The sequence below is a fragment of the Canis lupus genome, unplaced genomic scaffold (assembly GCF_003254725.2).
Source record: "Canis lupus dingo isolate Sandy unplaced genomic scaffold, ASM325472v2 SANDYSCAFF114, whole genome shotgun sequence".
Lineage (NCBI taxonomy): Eukaryota > Metazoa > Chordata > Mammalia > Carnivora > Canidae > Canis > Canis lupus.
This window is the reverse complement of record NW_026019495.1, coordinates 100,875-127,523: the sequence shown is the minus strand read 5'-3', so window position 1 is coordinate 127,523 and position 26,649 is coordinate 100,875. Positions and strand designations below refer to the sequence as shown.

The following is a 26,649-nucleotide window of genomic DNA, read 5'->3' as shown; positions in this document are numbered from 1 at the left end:
TGTGAAGGCTACGGATGGTGAAATCTGTCCTCCGCTCTTTCAGCTTCTGGTTTACCTCCTAGATGCCATTTTCCTCAATCATAAGACGAAAAATTTATTTTATGTTTTTAAATTTCTTTTATTGGAGTCCAATTTGTATGAATTCTTGCTTCAACAAGGGTGTCATTCAGGAGGAGAGGAGAGATAATGATTTTCCCAGACAGGCAAAATATAAAGGAGTTCATGACCACTTAACCAGTCCAGTAAGGAATTTTAAGAGGGACTCTTCTAGTGGGGGAAAAAAAGAGACCAAAAGCAACAACTCTAGAAAGGCCCAGAGTACGTCACCAGAAACACCAACTCTTCCGGTAACACAAAAGCACAAAGTTCATATCTTTGAATAATCACTCTGAATGCTGATAGACTAAATGCTCCAATCAAAAGATATAGGGTATCAGAGTGGCTTAAAACACAGGATCTGGGATGCATGGGTGGCTCAAGGGGTTGAGCATCTGCCTTTGACTCAGGGTGTGATCCTGGAGTCTGGGATCGAGTCCCATATGGGGCTCCTGGTGGGGAGTCTGCTTCTCTCTCTCCCTAATTTTCGGCCTCTCTCTCTCTCTCTCATAAATAAAATCGTTATTAAAAAAACAAGATCCATCTGTATGCTGCCTACAAGATGCTCACCTTAGACCTATACACACCAGCAGATTGATAGGGGAGGGAAAATCATCTACCACGCTAATGGATATCAAACGAAAGCTGGAGGACCCATACTTATATCAGACAAACGAGATTTGAAACCAAACCCTGGGGGACACCTGGTGGCTCAGTGGTTGAGCATCTGCCGTCGGCTCAGGGTGTGATCCTGGGATCCCAGGATCGAGTCCTACACATCGGACTCCCTTAGGGGAGCATGCCTCTCGCTATGCCTATGTTTCTGCCTCTGCTTCTCTATGTATCTCTCATGAAAAAGTAAATAAAATATTTAAATCTCAAAAAGGAAGAAAAATACTGTAAGACGAGATGAAGAAGAACATTATTTCGTAATTAAAAAGACACTCTATCAAGATCAAACAACTAAATATTTATGCTGCCAACATGGGAGTATCTAAATATAGAAACCAATTAACAACAAACATACAGGAAATCACTGGTAATAATACACTGACAGGGGATTTCAACACCCACTTATGGCAATGGACCGATCGTCTAGCAGAATTAACAAGTGAACAATAGCCTTGACACACTGGACCACAGGAACTCAACAGATATAGTCAGAATATTCGATCCGAAACCAGAATACACATTCCTTTCAACAGCACATGGGACATTCTCCAGAACAGATAATATCAAGGCCCACAAAACAGCTCTCAACAGGTACAACAGTTACAAGAAGATTGATATCACACCCTGTACATTTTTGGAAAACAACGCTATGAAACTTGAAGTCGACAGTAAGAAAAAATTTGGACAGACCAAAAATATGTTGAGTTTATGATCATCCTACTAGAGAATGAATGGAGCAACCAGGGAATCAAAGAGGAAATATAAAACAAACGAAAATGAAAACATGTTTCTCCAAACCTCTGGGATGTACCAAAGGCAGTCCTAAGAGGGAAGTACATAGCAATACAGGCCTACCTCAAGAAACAAGAAGTCTCCAATACCCTTCGTAACCCTACACCTGAAGGATCTGAAAAAGAAATAGCAAACATAGCCTAAAGCCTACAGAAGAAGGGAAAAAATAAAAATGAGAGCAGAAATAAACAATATAGGAACAACAAAACAGTAGAATGGAAAAACAAAACTGAGAGCTGTTTCTTTAAAATAATTAATAAAATGGATCAAGCCCTAGCAAGCCTTATCAACGAGAAAAGAGAAAAGACCTAAATAAGTAAAATCACAAATGAGAGAAGAGAGATCACAATCAACACCAGAAAAATAAGACAACTTTAAGGGAATACTATGAAAGATTATACGCAAACAAACTGGGAGACCTGAAAGAAATGGACAAATACCTAGAAATGAGCAAATGAGCAGAACTGAAATAGGAAGAAATAGAAAGTGTGAACAGACCCATAACTAGCAAAGGAATTGAATCAGCAAGGCACCTGGGTGCCTCAGTGGTTGAGCATCTGCTTTGGCTCAGGTCATGATTCCGGGGTCTTGGGGGATCAAGTTCCACATCAGGCTCCCCAAATGGAGCCTCATTTTCCCTCTGCCTATAACTCTGCCTCTCTGTGTCTCACATGAATACATAAATAAAATCTTTAAAAAAGAGAACAAATACAAAGATGTGAAAGGACCTAAATAAAATCACAAATGAGATTAGAGAAATAACAACCAACACTAGAGAAATACAAATGATTATAAGAGAACATTATGAAAAATTATATGCCAGGAACCTAGAACCTGGAAGAAATAGATCAATTCCTGGAAATATATAACATAGCAAAAATGAAAAAGGAAGAAATAAGAAACTTGAACAGACAGATAACCAGCAAAGAAATTGAATCGGCAATCAAGAATCTCCCAACAGGAGACGCTTAGATCAATAGAACAGAATGGAAAGCCGAAACAAGATACAAACCTGTAACTCTATGATCCATTAATGGACAACAAGGCAGGAAGGAATATCCAATGGCACAAAGACAGTCTCTTCAAGAAACCCTAACCCTGACCCCAGGATAAGAACAAATGGTGTTGGGAAAACCAGGCAGCCACATGCAGAAGAATCAAACTGGACCACTTTCTTACACCATATATATAAAAAATAAATTCAAAATGGATGAAAGACCTAACTGTGAGACCTGAAACCATACAAAGAAGAAAAGATAGGCAGCAGCGTCTTTGACATTGGCCACCGGATTTTCTTTCTATATATGCCTCTGAGGTGAGGGAATCAAAAGCAAAAATCCTATTGGAAAATAAAAAAAAAAAAAATCCTATTGGGACTTTATCAAATTGAAAAGCTTCCACAAAGTGAAGGAAACAACCAAAGCTAAAAGGCAACATACAAAATGAAAGGAGATATTGGTAAACAACACATCCACTAAAGAGTTAGTATGCAAAACACATAAAGCAAATATAAATCTCAAGATCCTAAAAACAAATTATGCAACTGGAGCTGGGCAGAAAAATGAATGGACTTTCTCTCTGAAAGACTGCCAGATGGCGACCTGACACAAGGAAAGACACTATGCATCACCCATAATCAAGGAAATGCAAATCAAAACCACAATGATAGTTCACCTGACAGCCGTCATAATGGCTAATATTAACAACACAAGAAAAAACAGGTTTTAGTGAGGCTATGGAGAAGGGGTCGCTCCCTTACACTCCTGGTGGGCATGTGAACAGAAGCAGCCACTGTGGAAAACAGTGTGGAGGGTCCTCTAGTAGTTAAAAATAGGTGATCCCTGGGTGGTGCAGTGGTTTGGTGCCTGTCTTTGGCCCAGGGCATGATCCTAGAGACCTGGGATCCAATCCCACATTGGGCTCCCGGTGCATGGAGCCTGCTTCTCCCTCTGCCTGTGTCTCTGCCTCTCTCTCTGTGACTATCAAAAAAATTTTTAAAAAAAGTTAAAAATAGAGCTAACCTACGATTCCAAATTTGCAGAGCTAGGTATTTACCCTGAGGACACAAAAGTACTTTAGTAGATTCGAGGGGGACACGCAGCCCAGTGTTTCTAGCAGCATTATCAACAACAGCCAAACTGTGAATACAGCCCTACGTCCATCGGCAGATGAACGGGCAGAGACAATGTGGTAAATATACACACTGCGACATCACTCGGTCATCAGAAGGGATGAAATGAAGCCATTTACAATGATGTGGAAGGAGTGGAAAGGATTTATGCTAAATGAACTCAGTCAGAGAAAGACAGATACCAAATACCATACAATTGCATTCACAGGTGAATTTTAAGAAACCAAACTGGCAAAGGGGCTCAGGGGTGATGAGAGAAGCAAGCCAAGATACCCACTCTTAACCACAGAGAATAAACTAATAAATACCAGAGGAAGGTGGGGGGATGGGGAATCAGGGGATGGGACAGTGGAGGGCACCTGTGACCAGTACCAGGCATTGTATCCAAGTGTTGAATCACTAAGTGGTAAACCTGAAACTATATCATACTGTGTTTACAAACAGGAATTCAAGTAAAACTTTAAAATAATAATTGGTAGTATTGATGAAACATGTGCGCACTAGGGAAAAAATCAGAAAGGCAACTAAAAATCCAAATAAAGAGTATTTAGATCCACAAATCCCCTCCTTAGCTCAGCTTGGAAGAAGCCTGTCATGTCTATTCTGACCCCATCAGAAGCCTGGATTTTGAGTCTCTGGGGAGGCCACTAATTTGGTGGAGTCAGGCTATCTTTGAACCCAAAACCTAAATAGAGTGCATAAAACTCAACGGACCAAGATACTAGGAGTCCCAGTGCCGGCACATGCCAGGACCCAAACTCTAACCATACACAGACATAACCCTAAACCTACACTTAATCCTAATGTTAAACTAACCCTTAAACAAGACCCATCATTAATCGACAACCAAACACAAACCCCAAGACCAAAACACATTCAGTGAACCTTCCTGCCAACCCTCACCCTAACTCCTAAACCTATTCGAAACCCTTATCCCTGACCCTTACCTTAAATCTAACCCTAACCTCTAACCCTAACCTTAACTTAATGTACTCAAATCCGATTCCTAACCTTAACCTGTACCCTAACCCTCTAATACTAATCCTATCTCATACCCCAAATGGTACTCTAACTTGTACCCTAAAACTAACTCCTAAACCACTCCCTAAACCTATCTCTTACCCTTTTAAAAAACCATAACCTGACCCTGACCTGACCCTAATCCCTAACTAAACACTAACCCTACCCTAGCCCTAACACCTATCCTAAACCTAATCCTCGCCCTAACCCTAAACCTAGCCCTAACTTTTACCCTAACCCCTAACACTTACCCCTAACCTTAACTCACACCCTAACCCCTAACCCTAAATGCAAACCTAAGCCCAACCCTAACTGTAACCATAACCCTAACCCCACCTCCAAACCTCCTGTCCTAATCCCTAAAGCCTAAACCCTAAACCTAACTCTAAATCCTGTCACTAACTCTAACCCCGTTCCCTAATCCCTAACCCCCATCCTAACTCCTAACCACTGACTCTTACCCTTATCCCTCACCCTAACCTGTATTCCATAACCATAAGCTTAATCACAAACACCTAACATCTAACCTAAGCCTAACCACCAACTGCTTCCCCTTCCCTGACCCTACCATTCATTCTACCCATTCACTTACCCTGTGGTTCTGAGTAGTCCCTTCTGATGTGGACGTGACCCCCAACAACGCCTCCAGAGTCCTCCAGGGGGGCCTGAGGAAGCAGGGCTCCTGTGAGTGCGGACGTGGCCCCAATTGTTCCTGAGTCATAGTCAGAGGGTCCTGAGGACGCTGGGTCTCCTGTCACTGTGGACTACGCCTCACATCATCTGGAAGCCGCACAGCAGGTCCTCAGGTGGCCCGGGGCTCCTGTCAGCCTGGACATGGCCACACGTCACCCAGAAAACTCACCACACGTCCTGAGGAGCTGTGGGCTCCTGTCAGCATAGACACAGCCCCATATTTCCCGAAGCCAAAGTGCATGTCCTGAGGAGGCCGGGGGTCCTGTCAGTGTTGAGGTGGCCTAACATTTTCCTCAAGCCTCACCATAATACCTGAGGATACTGGGGGCTCCTGTCTGCATAGATGTGGCCCCAAATCTTCTCAAAACTTCACAGTGGGTCCTGAGGAAGCTGGAGACTCCTGTCAGTGTGGATGCGGCACCCACATTTTTCTTAGGCCTCACCACAGTCCCTGACGAGCCTGAGGTCTTCTGTCCACATGGACGCATCCCATATTTCCCCAAGTCAACACCAGGGGTCCTAAGGATTCAGCATCCTGACACAACGTCCTCCCGAAGCATCACCGAGGGTTCTGAGGAGGCCGGGGCTCCTGCCACCATTAATGCAGCCTGCAGCTTCCAGAAGCCTCATCTTATGTCCTGAGGTGGCCTAGGGGCTCCTGTCAGCTTGGATGCGGGCCCACATCTTCCTGAAGCCGCCCCGTGGGTCCTGAGGAGGCCCAGGGTCTCCTTTCAGCACGGATGCGAGCCCACAATTTCCTGAAGCTGCGGCTCATCAGCGTGGACGTGTCCCCACGTCCTCCTCAGGCCTCCCCAGCACAGGCTGGCTCCTGTTAGTGCAGGCAGAGGAGGCCTACTGCACATTCATGCCCACTGGGTGGGGCCTGGGCTCGGGTGCCCCTGCAGGGCGCTCAGGCGCTGCAGGAGGCTGTGCAGAAGGCAGTGGTGCTCCAGGGACCGCACCTGCCTCCTTCCAGGCTCCTGCTGTGGCCTGTTAGCTTTGGAAACGTCTCACTGAAACGGAGCCCAACACCTGGCTTCCCCAGAAATACTTAAGGACAAGGAATTGGAGCCCACAGGACACGAAATTAAATGTGGACCAGAGTTTTACCACGTCCTGCAAAACCCACTCAACCCTCTTCCACTGTGGGCGGGATTGTGGGCTGGTGCAGCCACCCTGGAAACAGTGTGGAGGCTCTGCAGGGCGACTCTATTTGTAACATCCTGAGAACAGCAGGTGAACGGCCTGATTTCACTCCGAAGATACAGATGCACTGAGACTTGGGACACCTGCACCCCAATGTACACAGCAGCCGGGTCCACAGTAGCCATACTGTGGGAGGAGCCTCGGTGCCCTGTGGCAGATGATGGATAAAAAGGATGGGAGATAGATGAGGGTCATAGAAAGAGGAATGGAACTCAGCTATCAAAGAGAAGGAAATATTGCCATTTGCAATGACGTGGATAGAACTAGAGGGATCATGTTAAATGAAATAAGTCAGTCAGGAAAGAGAATGACCGTGTGGGTCATTCATAGGTGGAATAAAAAGCAAAGCATATAACAACTGTGAAGGGAAGGAAAAACAAATAAGATGAAAACAGTTGCAGGAAATACAGATTCTTTTTTTTTAGTTCTTATTTATTTATTATATTCACAGAGAGAGAAAGAGAGAGAGGCAGAGACATAGGCAGAGGGAGAAGCAGGCTCCATACACCGGGAGCCCGATGTGGGATTCGATCCCGGGTCTCCAAGATCACGCCCTGGGCCAAAGGCAGGCGCCAAACCGCTGCGCCACCCAGGGATCCCCGAAATACAGACTCTTAATGATAGGAAACAAACTGATGGTCGTTGGAGGCGGGGAGGTTAACAGGGGACCTGCATGAAGGAGGTCACGTGATGTCACGAGCACTGCTGTTATCTCCAACTGGTGAATCCCTGATTCTTCCTCTGAAAGTATAATACACTATCCGTTAATTAATTGGGTTTAAATTAAATTAAGTTAAAAATATCCGTTGTATCAGAGCACATTTCCTTCTGGACTCTCTGTTTTGCTCCTTCAGCTTATGCCGGAACCACCCCCAATGGGACTTGTTTGCCTCCACGCACCGTCCATGGCCCAGCCCAGGGCTAGAACTCATGACCCCTGAGATCAGTACCGGAGGTGAGATCAGGAGTCAGATGCTTAACCAACGGAGCCAGCTGGAGGCCAGAGAACCACACTGCTTTATCCTTTGTGTCTGTGACATCGTTTGAAATAGGAAAGTGCTACGTCCCACTCTCTCCTGCTCCTCCAGTACTGATTTGCTGTCCGGGGTCATTTGTGGGGGCAGATTGATGTTATGGTTTTTTTTTTTTTTTTTTTTTTGCTATTTCTAAGATATGCCACCATGATTTTGATAAGAATGACTTTGAAACTAAGGGTGGCTTCAGGAACTGTGGACATTTTCACAAGATGAGGCTCTCACCCCTCGAACCCAGGACGGCCTCCCAGAACAGAGCCTTGTATGGCTCAGTGAACAAGTCTTGTGCTCCTATGTTTCAGTCTCATTATTTATTCTCCTTGATGCTCCTGAGAAGGGAGTCACGTCCTTCCTTTCCTTCCTGAGTGCTCATTGTCAGGACTGAGCAAGGCTACTCTGCTCTGTAGGGTCAGTTTGTGTCCCTGACTTTACTGAACTCACTCCTTAGTTCTAACAGGTTTTGGTGGAAGCTCCCGGGTTTCCTGTTTCCAGTACCGCGTCTTCAGCATATAGGGAGAGTGTGACGTCCGACTTCCAGGTGTGGAACCTTTTCTGTTTACAGCTTAATGTCCTAGAAAGCCCCACAATTCAATCAAAACTGAGCCCAGGCCAAGGGCAGGAAGCCCCTATTAGAATGAGAATAGAGCTCAATGCCCTTGAATGCCCCATATCAAAATGTAAAGAGAACTTGAGGAATTGCTCTAGCCCTTCTGGAGGTCCCCGAGACAAGCCCTTAAACCTACGCAAAAACTCACCTTGGGGTCGAAGTCCCTGCTCCGCACTGACAGGTATACTTGGACACAAGCTCGAGCTTGTAAATAAACCCTCGTGTGTTTGCTTCGGTGTGGGCTTCTCCATGGTTTTTCGGATTCGCAATCTTGGGCACAACAGTCTGAGATAAAAAAACAAAACCAAAAGCATTTCGGACGCAGGCAAAGTGAAAGCAGGGTTCTGAGAGATGCGCTTGGGGGCTCTTCTGTGGAGGCCTTGCAGACTGGGGGGTGGGATGTTTAGCCCCAGAACCAGAGGACCCAGTGTCCCCTCCCAAATCACGCCAAACAGCGCCAATCTCAGGGAGCACCACTGCGCCACCTGCTGGAGGCCAGAGGCGCTGACGCCCACCCCACCTCTGACCCCGCAGGTGCATCTCCCAGGCAGATGTGCACCTGACAATCAGCACCATGGGCCATCCCCAGACCCCACACAGACCATTCGCTGCCACCAAGTTGTCAGACCCAAGAGGCTGCAGAGCTTCAGCGCTGCCTGGAAAGTAGGGTCTAGCTTCCTTTGTATTTTGTGCTTTATTTTCATTTATTTTCTTTGATTCTATTTTATTAATTGCCTTATTTTATTTTTTATGTATGTACCTTATAAATTTCTTATTTTTACTTTCATGGAACATTAATTGTGTTTGTTATTTTGGGATTTAGAATCTTTTTACAAGGAGGCCAAAATAATCGAGTGGTTTTTTGGGGGGAGGGCAGTTGTTATTGTTTTTCTTGGTTTTTCTTTTTCTTCCTACTTTCTTTTCTGGAAAATATAATGAGATCAAGAAATTCACCTCCATAAAATAACATGAGGTAGTATTCACAGCCCGGAAGTCCATCAAAACAAATATATGATGTCTAAATACAGTTTAAAACAATGATTATAAAGATAGCAGCTGGGCTGAAAAAAGAGCACAGAAGAAAACTAAAGAATCCCTTACTGTAGAAATAAAAGAACTAAAATTTAGTCAGGCGAATGTTAAAAGTGGTATAACTGAGATGCAGTCCCAAGTGGAAGCCTTAAAAACAAAGAAAGTTATGGACCACAGAGGCAGATTTAGGGAACTCAGCCACTTATTAAAACAATAACATTCATATCATAGGAGACTCAGAAGATGAAGGGAGAGAAAAGGTGGGCCTTACTCATCCAATAGAAACGACAAATACCCACCATTGCTTCAATGTGGATGTAACTGGAAGGTATTATGCTGAGTGAAGTAAGTCAATCGGAGAAGGACAAACATTGTATGTTCTCATTCACTTGGGGAATATAAATAATAGTGAAAGGGAATATAGGGGAAGGGAGAAGAAATGTGTGGGAAATATCAGAAAGGGAGACAGAACATAAAGACTCCTAACTCTAGGAAACTAGGGGTGATGGAAGGGGAGGAGATCAGGGATCTGTATGAATGGGTGACGGGCACTGAGGGGGGCACTTGATGGGATGCGCACTGAGTGTTATTCTGTATGTTGTCAAATTGAACACCAATAAAAAGTGAATATATTATTTTAAAAAAAAAGAAAGAGGGAAAGAAAGAAATAGTGGCACCTTGGTGGCTCAGTCAGTTAAGCTTTATTATGATCTGACTTAAGTCAGATCATAATCCAGGTCCCAAGGAAGGCTCCCTGTTTAGCAGGGAACCTGCCTCTCCCTCTCCCTCTGCCCCTCTCACTCATGGTTTTTCTCTCCTCTCTCTCTCAAATAAATAAATAACATATTTGAAAAAGAAACTGAAGAAAAACAAAGCCACAAGAAGAGAAACATGTAGAAGAATTTCAAACAATATGTGCAGACATTCCACCCTCATGTTGATGAGCATAGCTTCCCACTCTTACGTGTGGAATACACATAGTAACTTCCTTCTACAAAATATATTATGAAAAACTTAAAATAATAATGATAATATAATAATAATAAGAAGAAGAAGAAGAAGAGAAAGAATCACTTAACTACGGAGAAAGATGACAAACACTACCTCAGCAAGATGATCAGATCGATACCAAGACTGATAAATCATGTTGATAGTATCTATCCTTTATATGATATAATGAAAATGGCAGTATATCTCTGTATATAATCCGCAAAAACACTTCAATCATGAGATAAACAACAGACATGTCTCAACTGAGGGAAATTTTCAAAATAATCTACTTCTCAAAGTATTCCAGTGCAACAACAAGGAAAGGCTGAAAGACTGTCACAATCCAGAGGAGCCTAAGAAAACAGGAGGACAAATGGAATGTGATATGAGGGATGGTAACTTAGCAAAAACTAAGGAAATCTGAATAAAGTATGGTCCTTGGTTAAAGCGAATATTTTAATATTGATTCATTAGCTAATATTTCTACCATACTGATATAAGATATCAATAATTGGATAAATTGAGTGCAAGTGCATGCAAATGCTCTGTACTATCTTCTCAATTTCCCCATAAATCTTTCTTTTTTTTTCCTAAGAAATAAGATTTATTTTGAAAATTCACTTAAATGAATCAGGCTCCAAGTGTGAAGACATTTTAAAAATAGTTAAATTAACTTTCGCCTTATTCTTTTTATGTACCTTTTTGGACCACGACTCTATGAAACTCGAAGTCGACAGTAAGAAAAAATTTGGACAATCCAAAAATATGTGGAGATTATGAACATCCTACTAGAGAATGAATGGAGCAACCAGGAAATTAACGAGGAAATTTAAAACAAATGAAAATGGAAACATGTTTCTCCAAACCACTGGGATGTAGAAAGGGCAGTCCAAAGAGGGAAGTACATAGCAATACAGGCCTACCTCAAGAAACAAGAAGTCTCTAATACACAACCTAACCCTACACCTAAAGGAGCTGGAAAAGGAATAGCAAACAAAGCCTAAAGCCTACAGAAGAGGGAAAAATAAAGATGAGAGCAGAAATAAACAATACAGAAATTAAAAAAACAGTAGAATGGAATAACGAAACTAAGAGCTGGTTCTTCAAAATAATTAATAAATGGAATCAAGCCTTATCCAGCCTTACGAATGAGAAAAGAGAAAAGACCTAAATAAATAAAATCACAAATGAGAGAAGAGTGATCACAATCAACACCAGAAAAATAAGACAATTATAAGGGAATACTATGAAAGAATATATGTTAACAAACTGGGAGACCTGGAATAAATGGACAAATCCCTAGAAATGTGCAAAAGAGAAAAACTGAAATAGGAAAAAATAGAAAATGTGAACAGACCCATAACTAGCAGAGGAATTGAATCAGCAAGGCACCTGGGTGCCTCAGTGGTTGAGCATCTGCTTTGGCACAGGTCATGATCCCGGGGTCCTGGGGAATCAAGTCCCACATCAGGCTCCCCGCATGGAGCCTCATTTTCCCTCTGCCTATACCTCTGCCTCTCTGAGTCTCTCATGAATACATAAATAAAATATTTTAAAAAGAGAAAAGATAAAAAGATGAGAAATTACTGAAATAAAATCACAAATGAGAAAAGAGAAATAACAACCAACACTAGAGAAATACAAACGATAATAAGAGAATATAATGAAAAATTATATGCCAGCAACCTAGAACCTGGAAGAAATAGATCAATTCCTAGAAATATATAACATAGCAAAAATGAAAAATAAATAAATAAGAAACTTGAAAAGACCGATAACCAGCAAAGAAATTGAATCAGCAATCAGGGATCTCCCAACAGGAGATGCTTAGATCAATAGAACAGAATGGAAAGCCAAAACAAGATACAAACATGTATCTATGATCCATTAATGGACAACAAGGCAGGAAGGAATATCCAATGGCACAAAGACAGTCTCTTCAAGAAACCCTAAACCTGACCCCAGGATAAGAACAAATGGTGTTGGGAAAACCAGGCAGCCACATGCAGAAGAATGAAACTAGACCACTTTCTTACACCATCTATATAAAAAATAAATTCAAAATGGATGAAAGACCTAAATGTGAGACCTGAAACCATACAAAGAAGAAAAGATAGGCAGCAACATCTATGACATAGGCCATTGGATCTTGTTTCTAGATATGCCTCTGAGGTGAGGGAAACAAAAGCAAAAATGCTATTGGGACTTCATCAAATTGAAAAGCTTCTGCACAGTGAAGGAAACAACCAAACCTAAAAGGCAACATACAGGAAGAAGGGCAAGATGGCGGAAGAGAAGGGTCCCCAAGTCACCTGTCCCCACCAAATTACCTAGATAACCTTCAAATCATCCTGAAAATCTAGGAATTCGACCTGAGATTTAAACATATATCAGCTGGAATGCTACAGAGAGAAAAGTTCGCGCTTCTATCAAGGTAGGAAGACCAAAAAAGGAGTAAAGAAACAAAAGGCATCCAAGGGGGAGAGGCCCCCGAGGAGCCGGGCTAAGGCCAGGGCGAGTGCCCCCCGGTCAGGAGAGCTCTGTCCCAGAGATGCAGGAGCTGCACCAATCTTCCAGGGTGGAATGGCGCCCGCAGGGATTCAGAGCAGGACCCCAGGAGGGTGGGGATACCCTCGGGGTCCATGGGAAACTAACAGACACCTGCACTCCCAAGAGAGTGAACCGAGCTCCCTAAGGGCTGCAGGGCACATGCATTGACCCAGGAGCAGCTCTGAGGGGCTCAGGTGGCGGCTGTGTGTGGAGGGGGCTGCGGGTCCTGGGAGCAGCTAGGTGGCGGCACCTAGGGCAGAGGAAGAGGCTCCATGTGGAGGGGGCTGCGCAGCTCCTACAGCAGCTCAGAGGGGCTAGGGCGGCGGCTCCGTGGAGAGGTGGCTGCACGGCTGGGAGCGAGAATCCAACAGCACAGGCCCCGGAGCACAGGGCGCCATGACACAGCCCAGGATTCGGCCTCCCCCAGGACAGGCAGAGGCCCGGAGGGCCCAGGACAGCAATGACGCTCCTGCCAAGAGCTCAGCAGATCAGCAGCCTCACCCTGGAGCCTCCAGGCCCTGCAGATGGACTGTTCTGGAGTTACTGTGGGGGCTGAATACCGGTTTTCAGACCTGGCCACTGCCACTGGGGTTGTTTCTCCTTGGGCTTCATGGGGTAAACTACCCCCATTGAGGGCTTCACCTGGCAGGGGGAGAGGAGCTCCCCCAAGGGCTAACACCTGAAGATCAGCACAACAGACCCCTCCCCCAGAAGACCATCTAGACGGACAAGTTCCAGGGGAAGTCAAGGGACTTAAAGTATACAGAATCAGAAGATACTCCCCCATGTTTTATTTATTTCTGATTGCTTCCCCCACCCTTTTTCTCCCCCTTTCTTTCTTTTTCTTTCTCCTTTTATTCTCTTTTTTGCTTTTTTTAGTCCTTTTTCCTTTTTTCTTTTTCTCTTCTCTTTCCTTTTTTCTATCCTCTCTTTTTCTCTTATTCCCAATACACTTGTTTCTGGCCACTCTGCTTTGAGCAAAATGACTACAAAGAAAAGCTCACCCCAAAAGACAGAAACAGTCCTCTCTCCAACAGAGTTACAAATCAGGATTACAATTCAATGTCAGAAAACGAATTCAGAAGCACTATTATACAGCTACTGGTGGCTCTAGAAAAAAACATAAAGGACTCAAGAGACTTCATGACTGCAGAATTTAGATCCAATCAGGCCGAAATTTAAAAGTCAATTGAATGAGATGCAATCGAAACTAGAAGTCCTAAAGATGAGGGTTAACGAGGTGGAAGAACGAGTGAGTGACATAGAAGACGAGTTGATGGCAAAGAGGGAAACTGAGGAAAAAAGAGACAGACAATTAAAAGACCAGGAAGACAGATTAAAGGAAATAAACGACAGTCTGAGGAAGAAAAACCTATGTGTAAATGCGGTTCCCGATGGCGCCAAAAGGGATAGAGGGCCAGAATATGTATTTGAACTACTCCTAGCTGAAAACTTCCCTAATCTGGGAAGGGAAACAGGCATTCAGATCCAGGAAATAGAGAGATCCCCCCCCTAAAATCAATAAAAACCGTCCAACACCTCGACATTTAATAGTGAAGCTTGCAAATTCCAAAGATAAAGAGAAGATCCTTAAAGCAGCAAGAGACAAGAAAATCCTGACCTTTATGGGGAGGAGCATTAGGGTAACAGCAGACGTCTCCACAGCAACCTGGCAGGCCAGAAAGGGCTGGCCGGATATATTCAGGGTCCTCCATGAGAAGAACATGCAACCAAGAATACTTTATCCAGCAAGGCTCTCATTCAAAATGGAAGGAGAGATAAAGAGCTTCCAGACAGGCAGGAACTGAAAGAATATGTGAACTCCAAACCAGCTCTGCAAGAAATTTTAAGGGGGACTCTTAAAATTCCCTTTAAAAAGAAGTTCAGTGGAACAATCCACAAAACAAGGACTGACTAGATATCATGATGACACTAAACTCATATCTGTTGATAGTAACTCTGAACGTGAACGGCCTTAATAACCCCCTCAAAGGCGCAGGGTTTCAGACTGGATAAAAAAGCAGGACCCAACTATTTCCTCCCTCAAGAGACTCATATTAGACAGAAGGACACCTACAATCTGAAAATAATGGGTTGGAGAACCATTTAGCATTCAAATGGTCCTCAAAAGAAAGCAGGGGTAGCCATCCTTATATCAGAAAAACTAAAATTTACCCCGAAGACTATAGTGAGAGATGAAGATGGACACTAAATCATACTTAAAGGATCTATCCAACAAGAGGACTTAACAATCCTCAATATATACTCCCCGAATATCGGAGCTAACAAATATTTAAACCAATTAATAACGAAAGTGAAGAAATACTGGTGACATCAATCTAGGTCTTTCTACCCTCGATAGGTCTTCTAAGCACAACATCTCCAAAGAAACGAGAGCTTTAAATGATACACTGGAGCAGATAGATTTCACAGATATCTACAGAACTTTATATCTAAACTGAACTGAATAAACATTCTTCTCAAGTGCACATGGAACTTTCTCCAGAATAGACCACATACTGGGTCACAAATAGGGTCTGAACCGATACCAAAAGATTCAGATCGTCCCCTGCATATTCTCAGACCATAATGCCTTGAAAGTAGAACTAAATCACAACAAGAAGTTTGGAAGGACTTCAAACACATGGAGGTTAAGGACCATCCTGCTAAAAGATGAAAGGGTCAACCAGGAAATTGAGGAAGAATTAAAAAGATTCATGGAAACTAATTGGAATGAAGATACAAACGTTCAAAATCTTTTGCATGCAGCAAAAGCAGTCCTAAGGGGGAAATACATCACAATACAAGCATCCATTCAAAAACTGGAAAGAACTCAAATACAAAAGCTAACCTTACTCATAAAGGAGCTAGAGAAAAAAACAGCAGCTAGATCCTACGCTCAAGAGAATAAGAGATTTAATTAAAATTTGAGCAGACCTCAAGGAAATTGAGACCACAAGAAATGTGGAATAGATAAACAAAACCAGGAGTTGGTTCTTTGAAAGAATTAATAACATACATAAACCATTAGCCTGTCTTATTAAAAGAGAGAGAAAACTCAAATTAATAAAATCATGAATGAAAAAAATAAAATAAAATCATGAATGAGAAAGGAGAGATCACTACCAACACCAAGGAAATACAAACGATTTTAAAAACATATTATGAACAGCTATATGGAAATAAATTAGGCAATCTAGAAGAAATGGAGGCATTCCTGGAAAGCCACAAACTACCAAAACTGGAACAAGAAGAAATAGAAAACCTAAACAGGCCAATACCCAGGGAGGAAATTGAAGCAGTCATCAAAAAACTCCCAAGTCACAAAAGGCCAGGGCCAGATGGCTTCCCAGGGGAAATCTATCAAACGTTTAAAGAAGAAACCATACCTACTAAAGCTGTTTGGAAATATAGAAAGAGATGGAGTACTTCCAAAAAGCTGTTTGGAAAGATAGAAAGAGATGGAGTACTTCCAAATTCGTTCTATGAAGCCAGCATCACCTTAATTCCAAAACCAGACAAAGACTCCACCAAAAAGGAGAATACAGACCAATATCCCTGATGAACATGGATGCAAAAATTCTCAACAAGATAAAGCCAATAGGATCCAACAATACATTAAGAATATTATTCACCATGACCAAGTAGGATTTATCCCCGGGACACAAGGCTGGTTCAACACTCGTAAAACAATCAATGTGATTCATCATATCAGCAAGAGAAAAACCAAGAACCATATGATCCTCTCATTAGATGCAGAGAAAGCATTTGACAAAATAGAGCATCCATTGCTGATCAAAACACTTCAGAGGGTAGGGATAGAGGGAACAATCCTCGACATCTTAAAAGCCATGTAGGAAAAGCCCACAGCAAATATCATTCTCAATTGGGCAGCACTGGGAGCCTTTCCCCTAAGATCAGGAACAAGACAGGGATGTCCACTCTCACCAGTGCTATTCAACATAGTATTGGAAGTCCTAGCCTCAGCAATCAGACAACAAAAAGACATTAAAGGCATTCAAATTGGCAAAGAAGAAGTCAAACTCTCCCTCTTCGACAATGACATGATACTCTACCTAGAAAACCCAAAACCCTCCCCGTGAAGATTGCTATAACTCATACAGCAATTTGGTAGCATGGCAGGATACAAAATCAATGCCCAGAAATCAATGGCATTTCTATATACTAACAATGAGACTGAAGAAAGAGAAATTAAGGAGTCAATTTCATTTACAATTGCACCCAAAAGCATAAGATACCTAGGATTAACCTAACCAAGGAGATAAATGATCTATACCTAAAAACTATAGAAAACTTCTGAAAGAAATTGAGGAAGACACAAGAGATGGAAAATATTACATGCTCATGGATTGGCAGAATTAATATTGTGAAAATGTCAATGTTACCCAGGCAATGTACACGTTTAATGCAATCCCTATCAAAGTACCATGGACTTTCTTCAGAGAGTTAGAACAAATTATTTTAAGATTTGTGTGGAATCAGAAAAGACCCCGAAAAGCCAGGGGAAGTTTATTTTATTTTATTTTTAATTTTTATTTATTTATGATAGTCACACACGGAGAGAGAGAGAAGCAAAGACACAGGCAAAGAGAGAAGCAGGCTCCATGCACAGGGAGCCCTATGTGGGACTTGAAACCGGGTCTCCAGGATGCGCCCTGGGCCAAAGGCAGGCGCCAAACTGCTGCGCCACCCAGGGATCCCAAGCCAGGGGAATTTTTAAAAAGAAAACCATATCTGGGGGCATCACATGCCAGATTTCAGGTTGTACTACAAAGCTGTGGTCATCAAGACAGTGTGGTACTGGCACAAAAACACACATAGATCAATGGAACAGAATAGAGATCCCAGAAGTGGACCTTGAACTTTATGGTCAAGAAATATTCAATAAAGGAGGAAAGACTATCCATTGGAAGAAAGACAGTCTCTTCAATAGATGGTGCTGGAAAATTGGACATCCACCTTCAGAAGAATGAAACTAGACCACTCTCTTTCACCATAAACAAAGATAAACTCAAAATGGATGAAAGATCTAAATGTGAGACAAGAGTCCATCAAAATCATAGAGGAGAACACAGGCAACACCCGTTTTAAACTTGGCCACAGCAACTTCTTGCAAGGTACATCCATGACGGCAAAAGAAACAAAAGCAAAAATGAACTATTGTGACTACATCAAGATAAGAAGCTTTTGCACAGCAAAGGATACAGTCAACAAAACTAAAAGACAACCTACAGCATGGGAGAAGATATATGCAAAAGACGTTTTAGATAAAGGGCTAGTTTCCAAGATCTATAAAGAAATTCTTAAAATCAACACCAAAGAGACAAACAATCCAATCACGAAATGGGCAAAAGACATGAAGAGAAATCTCACAGAGGAAGACATTGACATGGCCAACATGCACATGAAAACATGGTCTGCATCACTTGCCCTTAGGGATATACAAATCAAAACCACAATGAGATACCACCTCACACCAGTGAGAATGGGGAAAATTAACAAGGCAGGAAACCACAAATGTTGGAGAGGATGCGGAGAAAAGGGAAGACTCTTACACTGCTGGTGGGAATGTGAACTGGTGCAGTCACTCTGGAAAACTGTGTGGAGATTCCTCAAAGAGTTAAAAATAGACCTGCCTGACGACTCAGCAATTGCACTGTTGGGGATTTACCCCAAAGATTCAGATGCAATGAAACGCCGGGACACCTGCACGCCGATGTTTATAGCAGAATGTCCACAATAGCCAACTGTGGCAGGAGCCTCGGTGTCCAGTCAAAAAATGAATGGATAAAGAAGATGTGACTTATGTATACAATGGAATATTACTGAGACATTAGAAACGACAAATACCCAACATTTGCTTCAACGTGAATGGAACTGGAGGGTATTATGCTGAGTGAAGTAAGTCAGTCGGTGAAGGACAAACAGTGTATGTTCTCATTCCTTTGGAGAATATAAATAATACTGAAAGGGAATATAAGGGAATGGAGAAGAAACGTTTGGGAAATATCAGAAAAGGAGAGAGATCATAAAGACTCCTAACTCTGGGAAAAGAACTAGGGTTGCTGGAAGGGGAGGAGAGAGGGGGGTGGGGGTGAATGGGTGACGGGCACTGAGGGGGACACTTGACAGGATGAGCACTGCGTGTTATTTTGTATGTTGGTCAATTGAACACAAATAAAAAATAAATTTATTTTTTAAAAAAGATCAAACAACTACATATTTATGCTGCCAACATGGGAGTACCGAAATATAGAAACCAATTAACAACAAACATACAGGAACACACTGATAATAATACAATGACAGGGGATTTTAACACCCACTTATGGCAATGGACCGATCGTCTATGCAGATAATCAACAGGGGAACAATAGCCTTGACACACTGGACCACAGGGACTCAACAGATATAGTCTGAACATTTCTTCCGAAAGCAGAATACACATTCCTTTCAAGTGCACATGGGAAACTCTCCAGAATAGATTATATCATGGACCACAAATCAGCCCTCAACAGGTACAACAGGTACAAGAAGGATGGTATCACACCAGTACATTTTCGGACCATGAGGCTATGAAACTCGAAGTCGACAGTAAGAAAAAATTTGGACAATCCAAAAATTCATGGAGATTATGATCATCCTACTAGAGAAGGAATAGAGCAACCAGGAAATTAAAGAGGAAATTTAAAACAAATGAAAATGAAAACATGTTTCTTCAAACCTCTAGGATGTAGCAAAGACAGTCCTTAGAGGGAAGTAGATAGCAATACAGGCCTACCTCAAGAAACAAGAAGACTCCAATACACAACCCAACACTACACCTAAAGGAGCTGGAAAAGGAATAGGAAACAAAGCCTAAAGCCTACAGAAGAAGGGAAAAATAAAGATGAGAGCAGAAATAAACAATACAGAAACAACAAAACAGTAGAATGGAATAATGAAACTAAGAACTGGTTCTTCAAAATAACTAAGAAAATGGATCAAGCCCTAACCAGCCTTATCAACAAGAAAACAGAAAAGAACTAAATAAATAAAATCTCAAAAGAGAGAAGAGTGATCACAATCAACACCAGAAAATAAGACAATTATAAGGGATACTATGAAAGATTATACGCAAACAAACTGGGAGACCAGGAAGAATTGGAGAGATCCCTAGAAATGTGCAAACGAGCAAAACTGAAACAGGAAGAAATAGAAAATATGAGTAGACCCATTACAAGCAGAGGAATTCAATCAGAAAGGCACCTGGGTGCCTCAGTGGTTGAGCATCTGCTTTGGCTCAGGTCATGATCCCGGGGTCCTGGGGAATCATGTCCCATATCAGGCTCCCTGCATGGAGCCTCATTTTACCCCTGCCTATACCCCTGCCTCTCTGTGTCTCGCATGAATACATAAATAAAATCTTTAAAAAAGAAAAAAGATAAAAAGATGAGAAAGGGGATCCCTGGGTGGCGCAGTAGTTTGGCGCCTGCCTTTGGCCCAGGGCGCGATCCTGGAGACCCGGGATTGAATCCCACGTCGGGCTCCCGGTGCATGGAGCCTGCTTCTCCCTCTGCCTGTGTCTCTGCCTCTCTCTCTCTCTCTCTCTCTCTCTGTGACTACCATAAATAAAAAAAGAAATCTTAAAAAAAAAAAAGATGAGAAAGGACCCAAATAAAATCACAAATGAGATAAGAGAAATAACAACCAAAACTGGAGAAATACAAACGTTTATAAGAGAACATTATGAAAAATTATATGCCAGCAACCTAGAACCTGTAAGAAATAGATCAATTCCTGGAAATATATAACATAGCAAAAATGAAAAAGGAAGAAGTAAGAAACTTGAACAGACAGATAACCAGCAACGAAATTGAATCAGGAATCAAGAATCTCCCAACAAGAGATGCTTAGATCAATAGAATAGAATGGAATGCCGAAGCAAGATACAAACCTGTAACTCTATGATCCATTAATCGACAACAAGGCAGCAAGGAACATCCAATGGCACAAAGACAGTCTCTTCAACAAACCCTAACCCTGACCCCAGGATAAGAACAAATGGTGTTGGGAAAATCAGGAAGCCACATGCAGAAGAATGAAACTGGACCACTTTCTTACACAATATATATAAAAAATAAATTCAAAGTGCATGAAAGACCTAAATGTGAGGCCTGAAACCATACAAAGAAGAAAAGATAGGCAACAACGTCTTTGACATTGGCCATTGGATCTTCTTTCTAGATATGCCTCTGAGTTGAGGGAAACAAAAGCAAAAATACTATTGGGACTTCGTCAAATTCAAAAGCTTCTGCAAAGTGAAAGAAACAACCAACGCTAAAAGGCAACATACAAAATGAAAGGAGATATTTGTAAACAACACATCCAATAAACAGTTAGTATGCAAAATACGTAAAGCAAATATATATCTCAGCATCCTAAACACAAATTATCCAACTGCAGATGGGCAGAAGAAATGAATGGACTTTGTCTCTGACAAGACATCCAGATGGCCACCAGACATCGAAAGACACTCAGCGTCACCCATCATCAGGGAAATGGAAATGAAAACCACAATAAGATGTCACCTGACAGCCATCAGAATGGCTAAAATTAACAACAGAAGAAACAACAGGTGTTGTTGAGGCTATAGAGAAGAGGAAGCCCCCTTACACTCCTGGTGGGCATGCGAACAGGTGCAGCCACTGTGGAAAACACTGTGGGGGGTCCTCGAGAAGTTAAAAATAGGGGATCCCTGGGTGGTACAGGGGTTTGGCACCTGCCTTTGGCCCATGTCACGATCCTGGAGACCCAGGATCGAATCCCATGTCGGACTAACAGTGCACGGAGCCTGCTTCTCCCTCTGCCTGTGTCTCTGCCTCTCTCTGTGTGACTATCATAAAAAAATTTTAAAAAGAAGTTAAAAATAGAGCTACCCTACGATTCCAAAATTGCAGAGCTATGTATTTACCCCGAGGATACAAAAGTCGTTTAGTAGATTCCAAGTGGGACAAACAGCCCATTGTTTGTAGCAGCGTTATCAACAACAGCCAAACTGTGGATACAGCCCAGATGTCCATCGACTGATGAATAGGGCAGAGACGATGTGGTAAATATACCCACTGCGACATCACTGGGTCATCAGAAGGGATGAAATGAAGCCATTTACAATGACGTGGGAGAAGTGGAAAGGACTTATGCTTAATGAACTCAGTCAGTCAGAGAAAGATACCAAATACCATACAATTGCATTCACATGTAAATTTTAAGAAACCAGACAAACTGGCAAAGGGGCAGAGGGGGGATGAGAGAAGCAAACAAAAAAACACACTCTTAACCACAGAGAATAAACTAATAAATACCAGAGGAAGGTGATGGGGATGGGGAATCAGGGGATGGGGATAGTGGAGGGCACCTGTGGCCAGTACCAGGCGTTGTATCCAAGGGTTGAATCACTATGTGGTAAACCTGAAACTATATCATTCTGTGTATACAAACAGGAATTCAAGTAAAACTAAAATAATAATAGGTAGTATTGATGAAACATGTATGCACTAGAGATAAAATCAGAAAGGCAACTGAAAAATCCAAATAAAGTCTTTAGAGCCACAAATCCCCTCCTTAGCTCAGCTCCGGAGAAGCCTGCCATGTCTATTCTCACCCCAGCATATTCTCAGACCATAATGCCTTGAAATTAGAACTAAATCAGAACAAAAAGTTTGGAAGGACCTCAAACACGTGGAGGTTAAGGACCATCCTGCTAAAAGATGAAAGGGTCAATCAGGAAATTAAGGAAGAATTAAAAAGATTCATGGAAATTAATGAGAATGAAGATACAACCGTTCAAAATGTTTGGGATGCAGCAAAAGCAGTCCTAAGGGGGAAATACATCGCAATACAAGCATCCATTCAAAAACTGGAAAGAACTCAAATACAAAAGCTAACCTTACACATAAAGGAGCTAGAGAAAAAACAGCAAATAGATCCTACACCGAGGAGAAGAAGGGAGTTAATAAAGATTCGAGCAGAACTCAACGAAATCGAGACCAGAAGAACTGTGGAACAGATCAACAGAACCAGGAGTTGGTTCTTTGAAAGAATTAATAAGATAGATAAACCATTAGCCAGCCTTATTAAAAAGAAGAGATTTTGATTCTCTGGGGAGGCCACTGACTTGGTGGAGTCAAGCTATCTTTGAACCCAAAACCTAAATAGAGTGCATAAAACTAAACTGCCCAAGATACTAGGAGTCCCAGTGCAGGCACATGTCAAGACCCAAACTCTAACCATTCACAGACATAACCCTAACCCTACACTTAATCCTAATGTTAACCTAACCCTTAAATAAGACCCATCACTAATAGAAACCAAACACAAACCCCAAGACCAAAACACATTCACTGAACCTACCTGCCAAACCTCAACCTAACTCCTAAACCTATTCTAAACCCTTAACCCTGACCCCTACCTTAAATCTAACCCTAACCCTAACCTCTAAACCTAAACTTAACTTAATGTACTCAAATCCTATTCCTGACCTTAACCTGTACCCTAACCCTAACCCTCTAATACTAATCCTATCTCATACCCCAAACTTTACCCTAACCCATACCCTAAAACTAACCCCTAGCCCACTCCCAAAACGTATCTCTTACCCTGTTCCAAAACCGTACCCTGACCCTGACCCGGACCTGTCCCTAACCCTAACCAAGCAATAACCCTAACCCTAGTCCTAACCCCTATCCCAACCCTAACCCTCGCCCTAATTCTAAACCTAGCCCTAACTATAACCCTAACCCCTCACACTAAACCCTGACCCTAACTCACTCCCTAACCCCTAACCCTAACTGCAAACCTAAGCCCAACCCTAACTCTAACCATCACCCTAACCCCAACTCCTAACCTCCTGCCCTAAACCCTAGAGCCTAAACCCTAACCCTAACAGTAAATCCTGTCCCTTACCCTAACCCCCATCCTAACTGTTAAATACTGACCATTACCCTTATGCCTCAGCTAACTTCTAATCTGTAACCATAAGCATAATCACTAACACCTAACATATAACCTAAGGCTAACCACCAACTGCCTCCCCTCCCCTAACCCTACCACTCATTCTATCCTTTCACTTACACTGTGGTTCTGAGGAGTCCCTTCTGATGTAGACGTGGCCCCCAATGGCTCCTCCAAAGTCCTCCAGGGGGTCCAAGCGAGCCGGGCTCCTGTGAGTGTGGACATGGCCCAACGTGTTCCTGAGTCATAGTCAGCAGGTCCTGAGGACGCCGGGTCTCCTGTCACTGTGGACTATGTCTCACATCCTCTGGAAGTCTCACAGCAGGTCCTCAGGACGCCGGGGGCTCCTGTCAGCCTGGACATGGCCCCATGTCCCCTAGAAAACTCACCGCGGGTCCTGAGGGGGCTGTGGGCTCCTGTCAGCATAGACGCAGCCCCATATGTCCTGAAGCCAAAGTGCTGATCCTGAGGAGGATGGGGTTCCTGTCAGGGTTGACGTGGCCCCACATTTTCCTCAAGCCTCACCATAAGACCTGAGGAGGCTCGGGGCTCCTGTCAGCATGGATGTGGCACATAATCTTCCCAAACCTTCACAGTGGGCTCTGAGAAGGCTGGAGAATCCTGTCAGTGTAGATGCAGCACCCACATTTTTCTTAGGCCTCAACACAGGCCCTGACAAGGCTGGGGTCTTCTGTCCCCATGGACGCATCCCCATATTTCCCCAAGTCTACACCGGGGGTCCTGAGGAAGTCACCGTCCTGTTGTGTCGATGTGGCCCCAAGTCCTCCTGAAGTGTCACCAAGGGTTCTGAGGAGGCCGGGGCTCCTGTAACCATGAATGCAGCCCCCAGCTTCCAGAAGCCTCAACTTAGGTCCTGAGGGGCCTGGGAGCTCCTGCCAGAGTGGATGTCGCACCACATCTTCCTGAAGCCTCCCCGCAGGTCCCGAGGTGGCTCAGGGGCTCCTGTCAGCGTGGATGCGGGCCCATATCTTCCTGAAGCCTCCCCGTGGGTCTTGAGGCTGCTGAGGGGCTCCTGTCAGCGTGGATGCGGGCCCACAATTTTCTGAAACCTCCCCGCGGGTCCTGAGGTGGCTCAGGGCTCCTGTCAGTGTGGACGTGGACCCACATCTTCTTGAAGACTCCCCGCTGGTCCTGAGGCAGCCCAGGGGCTCCTGTCAGGGTGGATGCGGGCCCACATCTTCCTAAAGCCTCACCGCGGGTCCTGAGGAGACTGGGGCTCCTGTCAGCATGAACGAGACCCAATTTCCCCCTGAAGACTTCCTGAGGGTCCTGTGGAGGCTGCAGCTCATCAGCGTAGATGCGTCCCCACGTCCCCCTCAGGCCTCCCCAGCACAGGCTGGCTCCTGTTAGTGCAGGCAGAGGAGGCCTACTGCACATGCCTGCCCCATGGGAGGGGCCTGGCTCGGGCGCACCCTGTGGGACACTCAGGCGCTGCAGGAGGCTGTTCAGGAGGCAGTGCAGGAGGCAGCGGGTGCTACATGGGCCCCACCTGCCTCCTTTCAGGCTCCAGCTGGGGCCTGTTAATTTCGGAAACATCTCACTGAAAAGGAGCCCAACACCCTGCTTCCCCAGAAATACTTAAGGACAAGGAATTGGAGCCCACGGGTTGCAAAATGAAATGTGGACCAGACTTTTACCACGTCCTGCAAAACTCGCTCAACCCTCTTCCACTGTGGGCGGGACCGTGGGTTCGTGGAGCTGCCCTGGAAACAATGTGGAGGCCCCTCAGGAAGTTACAAATAGAGCCGTCCTGTGACCAGCAGGTGAACGGCCTGGAGATCACTCCGAAGATACAGATGCAGTGAGACTTGGGACACCTGCACCCCAATGTCCACTGCAGCTGGGTCTACAGTAGCCACACTGTGGGAGGAGACTCGGTGCCCTGTTGCAGATGATGGATAAAGAGGATGGGAGGTAGATGATGGTCATAGAGAGAGGAATGGTACTCAGCTATCAAAGAGAAGGAAATCTTGCCATTTGCAATGTTGTGGATAGAACTAAAGGGAAAATGTTAAGTGAAGTAAGTCACTCGGGATAGAGAATGACCGTGTGGTGTCATTCATAGGTAGAATTAAAGAAGCAAAGCAGATGAACATCAGTGAAGGGAAGGAGAAACAAATAAGATCAAAACAGATGCAGGAAATACAGACTCTTAATGATATGAAATGAACTGAGGGTCGCTGGAGGGGTGGGGGCATAACAGGGGAAATAGGAAAGTGCTGCGTCTCACTCTGTCCTGCTTCTCTAATACTGGTTTGTTGTCAGGGGTTATTTGTTGAGGAAGATGGATGTTATGGGTTTTTTTTTCCTATTTCTAAGGTCTGCCACCATGATTTTGATAGGAATGACATTGAAACTGAGGGTGGCTTCAGGAACTGCGGACATTTTCACAAGATGAGGCTCCCACCCCACGAGCCCAGGACGGCCTCCCAGAGCCTGGTATGGCTCAGTGCACAAGTCTTGTGCTCCTTTGGTTCAGTCTCATTATTTATTCTCCTTGATGCTCCTGAGAAGGGAGTCACATCCGTCATTTCCTTCCTGAGTGCTCATTGTCGGTACACAAAAGGCTACTCTGCTCTGTAGGGTCAGTTTGTGTCCCATGACTTTACTGAACTCACTCCTAGTTCTAACAGGTTTATGTGGAGGCTCTGGGGTTGCCTGTTTCTAGTTCTGCATCTTCAGCATATAGGGACAGTGTGACGTCCCCCTTCCAGGTGTGGAACCTTTGCTGTTTACAGCTTAATGTCCTAGAAAGCCCCACAATTGAATCAAAACTTAGCCCAGGCCAAGGG

General features: G+C 43.6%; 2 long non-coding RNA genes across 2 annotated transcripts in view; both read right to left on the bottom strand.

Annotated features, from left to right (window-relative positions):
* LOC125754770 (uncharacterized) overlaps positions 1-5,936 on the bottom strand; it is a 147,611-nt gene extending 141,675 nt beyond the window's left edge. Inside the window, exon 1 of the long non-coding RNA XR_007409586.1 lies at positions 5,304-5,936. This is a non-coding gene — a long non-coding RNA (uncharacterized LOC125754770). The remainder of the gene's footprint in view (positions 1-5,303) is intronic.
* Positions 5,937-6,952: 1,016 nt separating this feature from the next.
* The window catches only part of LOC118353531 (uncharacterized), a 54,840-nt gene continuing 35,143 nt past the window's right edge, over positions 6,953-26,649 (bottom strand). The window contains exons 2-3 of the long non-coding RNA XR_007409585.1: positions 8,400-8,536; positions 6,953-7,351 (exon numbers count right to left, since the gene is read on the bottom strand). This is a non-coding gene — a long non-coding RNA (uncharacterized LOC118353531). The remainder of the gene's footprint in view (positions 7,352-8,399; positions 8,537-26,649) is intronic.